The 9,432-nt window shown below is 34.4% G+C and overlaps 1 pseudogene; it reads right to left on the reverse strand.

Annotated features, from left to right (window-relative positions):
• Nucleotides 1-2,010: 2,010 nt before the first annotated feature.
• Nucleotides 2,011-7,039, reverse strand: LOC107894635 (brefeldin A-inhibited guanine nucleotide-exchange protein 1-like; annotated as a pseudogene).
• Nucleotides 7,040-9,432: the final 2,393 nt, after the last annotated feature.

The following is a 9,432-nucleotide window of genomic DNA, read 5'->3' on the forward strand; positions in this document are numbered from 1 at the left end:
TTAAAAGAAATAGTTAATTAAAGAGTTTTGAGAATTTTGGAAGAAATGTTTGTGTGAAAAAAATAAGGGGTTTTATATATATATATTGACTGTTGGATTCTCAAACACTGGCTAAAGCGTGTCCTTGAGGGAGTGCTTTTGTCATGTTAGCAAAGTGCATCCATGTCAGCGCGTTTTTTGCTGACATGGCAAAAGCACTCCTTCAAAGACGCGCTTTTCTGAAATTTTCCTTAAAACACTCCAACGTGGATGCGTTTTTGTATTTTTAGCCAATTCCTATAAATAATAAATAAAATAGCCAATTTTCGTAAATAAAGTAAAAAATATCCTTTTTTTTTGTAAAATGGTCCTAAGTTAATGTTTCAAATAATAATATCAAAAAATTAATTTAAATATAAATTATTATTTGGTATTGGTTACTTTAATTTCGAAAAGGATTATTCTTTTATCTTTCACATGAAATAAAAAATATATAAATGAATTCAAAATTTTAAAATAATGTCATGTGTGACTGATATATTAAAGTAAGTTAGATTATGTTGATTGAGTCTTAATTCGATTGGGATAGATATTGTTGTCAATATAGAATGACGTAGGTCAAGTGCGCTAAAGTATATTTTCTTTTTATTTATGAATTAGAGAGAAGGCTATAAATAATTTTAGTGTTTTTTTATAATATATGTCAATATTTATAGCACTAACTCAATTAAATATATATAATAACATACGTCAATATCTTAACACTAGCAGTAGAGTTTTCCTTATATAATTCTTTAAAAAATTCTATAATAAAATCAATATTTATATAGAAAAGTCTAATTTTTCAAACCACAAAGATCGATATTTTATTTGGCAAGTGGCAACAAAGAGACAAGGAAAAGACGAAATAACAGAAAAGATGAGGAAAACAAAGGCAGTAGGGGCAAAGCCATCTGAGAAAGTCAACAAGTCCAAGGGCTAGTGATAGTGCTGGGCTGCCCCCATCAAAGATGTAAAAGGAAAATTAAACAACATTTAGTTCTTAAATTTGATAACTTTTTTTATCTTAATCCCTGAATTTTTTTGACCACATAATTAGTTTAAGAATATGGCAATTATTCCTGATTTATCCTTGAAAATGACAGAGACTATACCACATTAAAATTTTTGTTTTCTTTTAGATTTTATATAAAAAAATTTGAAGTAATGATTTGAAACAATCAGAATATCATATCGTCACATCTTAACAAAAGAAAAACTGTCGAATTCCAAATTTAATATGAACAAAAAAAATCAAGGACCAAATTAAAAAAAATTCCAAATTTAAGGACTAAATGTAAAGAAAAAGGACAGTAATGATGGGGGCAGCAGCCAGCCATAAGCCAACCCAGTGTCTTCACTAGCTTGCTGATCATCCAGACAGGTTTCTTTAAAACAAATAAAAATGATTCAATTATGCATAAAAGATGACAACCAAAAAGATGCATTATCATGGTAGTGGATCATATGACTTCCAGATGCTTGTCGTGCTTCTAAAGAGAAATATCATGAATTTCATTTGATATTAGAATATTAAATTATATGAAAAGTCCCAAAATTCAATAAACACAAATAAATAATACTTTGATGATTAACGTGGACTATGACCCACAAACTACAAACATTTGAAAGAAAAAGATACACCTTTATGAAGGGAGAGAAAAACAAAACAAAAGTGTAAAATATGTCGTAAATTTATGTATTGAAATGAATTTTGAGAATATCCTAACCTTAATTAAAATAAATTTAAAAATTCTATTCCTATTATTAAAATTTTCTATAGGATTGCTATCATTATACTCATGCAATCATGTCAATTTAGAAGCAAGCATATTTAATGATGAGCAAATTTTAATAGAATATATTAGCGATGTCAATAATTGAACTAAAAATTTTAAATTTTAAATTTAAAAAATAAAAAAAATAATTTTTAACTTGTTAAACACACAAATTAAATTTCAAATTTTACAAAAATACGAAACTGACAGCATGTTTAATCAAAATAAAAGTCAAAATATGCTACAAGAAGAATATAATATTGATGACATTTTGGCTTTTCAATTCAAGCCAACTATAATGATCAAAACTGTGATATAATGATGGAATATATGAGTAAGTAATACTGTATAAGATGATAAATTATTGCATAATTATTGGACCTATACCTGATTGGAATATGTTGGTTAGAACACGTTCGGCTTCGCTTGAGCCCAAGTTGTGCTCGGTCCGCACGAGACCTACCAACAGATGAAACAGATTTGCAATGTATTTTCTTAGGGAATCCTTTCCCAGATCACTCAATGCCTTCAATGCTAACACTAGTAAAGGCCTTCTAGCTGCCAATTCTTCCTTTTTGGCTAAAGGCAATGGAAGAACCCAACGCGTGGCTGGGTCTGATTTCTGCTGCTCGTAGTGGTGATCTGTACGGTTAAGGTATAACTCTAGTATATTTTCACATACTGCCACGAGTAGTGATTCTAGGTTCATCTCAGCCGAGACAGATGGGTTGTTTTGGACTAAATCTTGGAGGAAGTCGAGGTAATTTTGGTACGCCTCGTTCTCGAAGTGAACCATAGGAGGATCAGTGAGCTCCATGATCGAGCATGCTATCCGTATTTTCTTTTGAAGGGTAGTATCGGTGTTAAGTTGCTGAGCATGTGATGCGATGGAAGAAAATATCTCAACAATGATACTGATGTTGGAAGCTGACAAGAATTGTAGGTTTTTTTTGTTTGTATCTTTTATAACCTGCAATGGTGAAAGCCAAAAAACAAACGATCATGTCACGTGCTTCGATGGTATCGTAAAGAGTCAATTATTAGCATGCAAGAAAATAGTGTGTAATGGGAGAACCTGTGAAATTAGCAGCTGGACTGCTATATGACTCTTCATTCTCGAAACCACGTGAGCCACGGTTTGCAGATTATCATCCTCAAGATCATCATTTTTCGTTCCATCATCAGAGCTTGTTTCGATATTATCATGGGATTGAGAATTGTCAGGCAATCTGATGTCATCCATGGTTCTCAAAAGCTTCATAAACTCTGGCAATGTTGATGTGGCTGCTTCTTTTAAAGCTAGAAAAAATTTTCTCCATTCATCTTCTGAAAATCTACTTCCCAACTCTGCTGTCAAACAAAGTATCGCTGCAAATGAAGTGCTTGCAGAACCCTTTGTTGGACTTTCTAAGAGCCCTATCAGAATAGATACCACATTTGATATCTGGGGCCTAAGTAAATTGTAATAACAGATAAATAAATCTACTAAACAGCGTGCTGTTACTTCGAGAATTTGTGTCCCATGTACTTCCATCAGGATGCGGAGATTTTGAAGTTGGTGGATCTTGCTCGTCTTTTACTGCCATGTCCGTCCTTTTGCATGCATCATTAAATATGGGGAGAACAATAGAACTAAAAACACCAATCCAGAATGCTCGTGAGAAAAGATGACCATGATCCTTCAGGATGTTGAAAAGAACTTTCAATGAACTCTTTCGTATAGCTGGTCTTGAATCTGATGTTAGTTTTGACAAACCTGAAATAACATATCAAAATTCTACAAGTTCAAAACAGGAATGGCACTTCATCTTTGCAACATCGAAAACCAAAGCAGATAACAATCATGTTGCCATTCAGAAAGAAGCAGACAAGTGGAGATATTTTAGCATTCAACTTGGACAACAAGAGTCTAACCTAGACTGGGTGTAGTTTGATGAAATAATAAATATGATCCAACCAGGAGGAGTGGCATACAAGACCTCTGTACAGAAATATCCTATTATCCATCAGTCACACAGATAGCCTATTATCCATCCGTTTTGCATAACAGAGCCAGTGAGGTTTTAGGATTTCCAAGCAACTAAATTAGCAGTTTACCTGTTAGCAGAGGAACCCAACAGGATCCATGATCATCAATATTGCCTAAACTTCGTACATCTGAATCATCCTTATATATAATTGAAACAGATGAACCATCATCCCAGCTCTTGCCAGTGCAACCAAGTCCTCCCTCAGCAAGTTTGAGGGCACAAAACCGGAGAAATGCAATAGCATTGAGGCTAACATCACTGTTAATCCTGCTATCTGTGAACTTGATGAGACATTTTATACAATCCATAAAAGTGGTAGCCTCTGTCTCAGTAACATGAGGAAAGTGTTCTCGAACTATTTTTTCCATTGTCTCAAATGCCAGTAAGACAATATTCTTCTGCTCATCATCAGCCGCAGCTGTGAACACCTATGACAAAGGACAAAATTGAGACAAAAGAATGACTATCAGACCAGCACAATAATAGATCTCTTGTACAAGCACGGCTGAGGACCAGCACCATAAAAACACTTCTCCATCCAGATTTCACATTACTAGCACGGCTGAGGACCATATGAGAAATACATCGAACTGTTAATTCCCTTATTTCTGTAGAGTCGCTTTTCTGCATAATGATCACAAATGGTCTCAAGAATTCATGTTGGAAATTGTAGTTTGCAAGCTCCTCACGTTCTAAAAATTTCATAGCAAGATGCCACAATGAATCCATCACAAAACTTGCTACAGAAAAATTCTTGGACAATCCAACCGAAACAAAGAAATCAGAAAGAACATGCCACATGCGAGACCAAACTAATCTGATGCGGTTCATATTGTAATGCCTGCAATAGAAAATTGTAGAATAAGGATTCTCCATAGGCACACAAAGGAGGAGGGAGATAAAGAGAGAGAGAGAGAGATGCATCAGACAGAGACAGGGCGATTTTATCTGTGAGGCTAAAAATTTAAGATCTGTTGGAGATAGCATTATAGGAAATTTACTTAAAGAAAAAGATAAGACTCATACGCAATTTCAATTAGTTTTGTGAGGCTAAAAACTCGAGGATCTGTTGGAGACTGCAACTCTGACATAGAAACTTTGCAAAGGGCTTTCACAAATGCCACTATTGCTTCACTATTTAAACTTTGGCTATGTGCAAAAACATAGCTCAACTCGGCATTTCCTATCTGGTCCAACAAGTTCAAGTTTGCAATGAATTGATTAATCTGCTCTGGAGGTACAAGTCCAGAACTATTGATTCTAACAATGCACTGTTTTTTAACAATGATAAGCAGAGATACTGCTTAAGTACATTAAGAAACCTGCATGATGTAACACGGAATATATGAACACCAAAATAAATTTAACTGAAGACTGCAGAATAACAAGTGAGCTATTTATCACAAATACTACAAGACATACAAAACCTTCAAGAAAAATAATAAATTGTTCAAAAGAAAATAATCAACGATGTTTTTGGAGCATTTACCTTATTATTTTGTAAAATTAGCTAACCAAAGATTCTTTAGATAGTTCCTCCAACTACCCAGTGTATATAACCACACGAAAAGAAAGGGTTATTTGGGTGTATTATAATCTTCAATTATGTCTAACACAGATTCATTCAGGATTTCTTATGTTGCCTCTAAGTTGGAGGATCAAGACCCCATAGCAATATCCAATTTGAGGTGTCGGATATGTATCCTCCATATCTAGGACTTTGAAACCTAAATACCTTTGCCCTTAATCAATTATGTAACACCCACATCTTGATAACATTGAAAACATCCAAAGTCTAAATGTTGAATACCATTTTAAGGCTCCTAACTCAATAATCATAGTAATAGTATACCAATAACTATATGAATAATAATAATAACATTTCTATCAAAGGTAAGACCCGAAGTAATATGGCACCATGCAAAAAACCATGATAGCTAATAGTATCGTATTACAAGTCCATATTTCAAAGGAAATAAAATATCAGAATCCTATTTGAACTTAGTATAGAATGACTTGCCTCTCATTTGTGCCCCAAATTGGACCCCCTTTGTCCATAATAACCTTGAGGAGTTCCAAAGACAATGTCTTGCCTCTCAAAAGGATCTGATCATCCGGATTCTCCTGCGATGAAAACTTCATAGACAGCTTACACAAATTCTTAAAAACATGAAACCCATCCTCCCTAATTTCACTACTAACCACAGCGGAACCTGATTCCGCCCCTTCCTTCATCTCTTCCTCCTCAACTTCCTCATTCTGCTCCCCTTTCGACAACTTAGACTCACCATTTCGCAAGTCGTGAACCGTAATCGGCTGAGAAAGCTTCAAATCGGGAACCCCTTCACTAGCATTCATAACCTCGCTAACAAAATTCTGACAATTATAAAGTGAACTTCCTTCATTTAAATTCTTATCAGTAAACTCTAAAAGCTCATTAACCGACACTGCTTTGATAGAAACGTCCATAGAATCTTCTTCCGCCCGGGTGAATACAATAAGCATAATCTGAGCTAAAACGGACTTAGCACATGCCTGAATGGTTCCGCTTAAACTACCTAAATATACGTTATAACAAGTTTTAACGACAAGAAGCAAGCAATCGCCACGGATCAAAACGCAAGGACATCGTACGGCGGAGAGTAAAACACGTAGCACAGCAAGCTCGACCGGTTCCTCGCCTATGCCACCGACTTGGCAAACACTTTCGACAATTTTGTAAAGAATCGGATTTGACTTATTGCTATCTATCTCGCCCCGAACGATGCCGAGGGAGAACAATTTGAACGTACACTCAAGTGCCGGCTCGGCTACTTTGGCGTACTTGGAGTCGAGGGCGAGAAGGATAGGTTTGAGGACAAAATCGGCGTCGGACGAGGAAATGCCGAGCAGAGTAGACTTTGGATCGGACAATCCGGTGTCGGAGAGAGTGTCAAGCTTTTCGAGAGTGGATTTGCATGAGGAAACGATGTGAGAGTGTTTCCGCCAAGCGGCGTTTTTGATGATCTTATCGAGAGATGGTCCCAAAACGCGGCCGCACCTCGACGGACCGCCGAGCGTTTGGGAGGCTGACATCGCGGCCTCAATCGGTGGTTCAGATAGGCGAAATCTGGTATCGGCGTTGGTTAAAATTCAAATTCATTGGAAAACAAAATGCCAGAGAATGAAATCAATACAATAATAAATAATAATAAAAAAGAGGGAAAGCAGTACCATGACCTTCGATTTTCTTTCTTTTCGAAATAACTAAATCTTCGCGCCACCGTACACGCATTACTTTAGTGTTTGTAATTTATAGTGGTCTAACTTTGTTTCCAGTCCCTGTAACTTTTAAAAATTTAAAATTTGATCCTTTTTTTCAATTCCAAAAATTTACTCCTTACTCTTTTGATTTAATAATTTAAATTCAATTAATGACTTTCATTAAATTGGATTATTTAGAATTTTTAAAACAAAAATTTTTCTGAATCCAAATTGTAACATTTTCAATTCTAAATCTAAGGTTATAAAATTCTTGAGCAGTAATTCAAAATAGAAAAATGAAAGCTATTCCAACCTCAAGTACACACACGACAATGACAATCGCAATATAACTATAAAAAGTGATTATGCTAGAATCATCACAAAACTTCAAAGTAGTACTTTATATGAATGATGGACGCAATTCAGCGCATTGTTTCAAGTTTGTCTCATTCCTTTCTGTATGTCAATTTGATAATAGAGTTGCCAATTGTTTCATTAATATAGGTCTCAGGATGGATAATTGCCTTATTTTTGGGTTGATTATCGAGTAATATTCATGATTTTGTAATGTATAATGTAACTGTTGATGTCTAATAAAATGTTTACAAATGAAAGTCTATACTAAATGTTAAGTTAGGAGTTTTATTTAAGAGAATTGAGATGAAATTATAAAATTTTAAAGGATTTAAAATTTAAAATTTTTATGTTAAAAGGACTTAATTTGTATTATAAAATTTTTGTAAGAGTTAAAAATATAATTTTATTTATTTATTGAAAAGCTACAACATTTAATTTGAATGATTTATATTTTTATTAGTTAAGGAGAGGGTAATCTAATTTTTTTGTTTTTACTCGTATGACTTTCACAAGGCTTTAAATTAGGCATGCAAGCAAGTTTTTATTTATTTCAAATATATATTATAATCAAATTTAATAAAAGCACTTTACTAATATAATTAAATTAAATTTTAATTATAAAATAAAAAATAACGATTGCATTAAGCAAAATTAGGCTTAAATGTCGTTTTTATTATTTATTAGGTTTTTGAGATTTTTTTAATCAGGGAAATAAATTAATTTTAAGAGAGGGAAAGGGAAACCACGGCTTTTTGAACTTGCCGCAACAGTAAAAAAAATTGAATGGAGCACAGTAAACTTTTTTTTACCCTATAAATACTCCCAAATTTCATTTTTTTCATTCACATCCTTCTTTTAACTCTCTCAAACTCTCTCAATCTTTTTATTCTAAATTTATCGATATTCTCATTTAAAAATATATATTTTTAATAATCTTGCATTTTATTCATTCAAATTAATTTCTCACGATGGCCACCTCTCTAATTCGTTTTGACGACAAGCATATCTCCACCGCCCAAGCAACAATGGTAAGACAAAATTTTAAATTTTGTTATTTTTAATTATGCTAAATTTAATTAATTATTTTTTGATAATTTGAAATACAATTTTTTATGTTATAAATAGGCAGATGATTGTGTTTTGGAGGGTTTCATACATAATATGAGAAAGCTTCCGATCCATCAAATTTGTGGCTACTTGCAAGAGGAAGGATTCTTGCATACATCTCGCATGTTCGGGTGCTGCAAACTCAATCCTACACTAATCAACATGTTGGTGGAAAGAAGGAGGCCTGAAGCACATACTTTCCACCTTCCATGCAGTAAGTGTACAATCACACTCGAGGACGTAGTGTTACAACTTGATATGCTGGTGGATGAGCCAGTCGTCACGTGATCAACAGTCGTTCCTGATAAAGTGGACCTCTGTAGAGCAATGTTGGGAAAAGTCTCGAACAGGTTTGGTGGCCGGATATCGATCAACTGATTGGAGGATAATTTCGAAGAGTTTCCTGAAGACCCAACGGAGGAGGTTATAGAATAATGAGCTCAAGCATTCATCATGAGGTTAATTGGGGGAATTTTAATGCTCGATAAATCTCAAAATTTAGTACACGTAAGGTGACTACTACATCTAGTGGACTTCATTGAATGAGGAAAACTAAGTTGGGGGTCTGCCGTCTTGTCCACGTTATACTAGGAGCTGGTTGGGCCACGGTACCGAATGCAATGTCAATCGGTGGTTGCCTGCTCCTATTAAAGTCGTGGGCTTGGTGGTGACTACCGTTTCTACATCCCAAAATGACCGACCCATACGTGTTCCTATTGGTGACGAGGTAAAAAAATCTAAATTTATTAATAAATATGTAGTTTGTACAATAAATATTTTTATTTATTATATGTTTTGACTAACATATCGCTTGTACAGGTGGAGCCATGGGCGGAGTTACGTGGGATTACCGGAAGAGCTTGAAGATTTTAGGCTACTGTTAGATCAAAGCTTCGAAG

The sequence above is a fragment of the Gossypium hirsutum genome, chromosome A13 (genome assembly GCF_007990345.1).
Source record: "Gossypium hirsutum isolate 1008001.06 chromosome A13, Gossypium_hirsutum_v2.1, whole genome shotgun sequence".
Taxonomy (NCBI): Eukaryota; Viridiplantae; Streptophyta; class Magnoliopsida; order Malvales; family Malvaceae; genus Gossypium; species Gossypium hirsutum.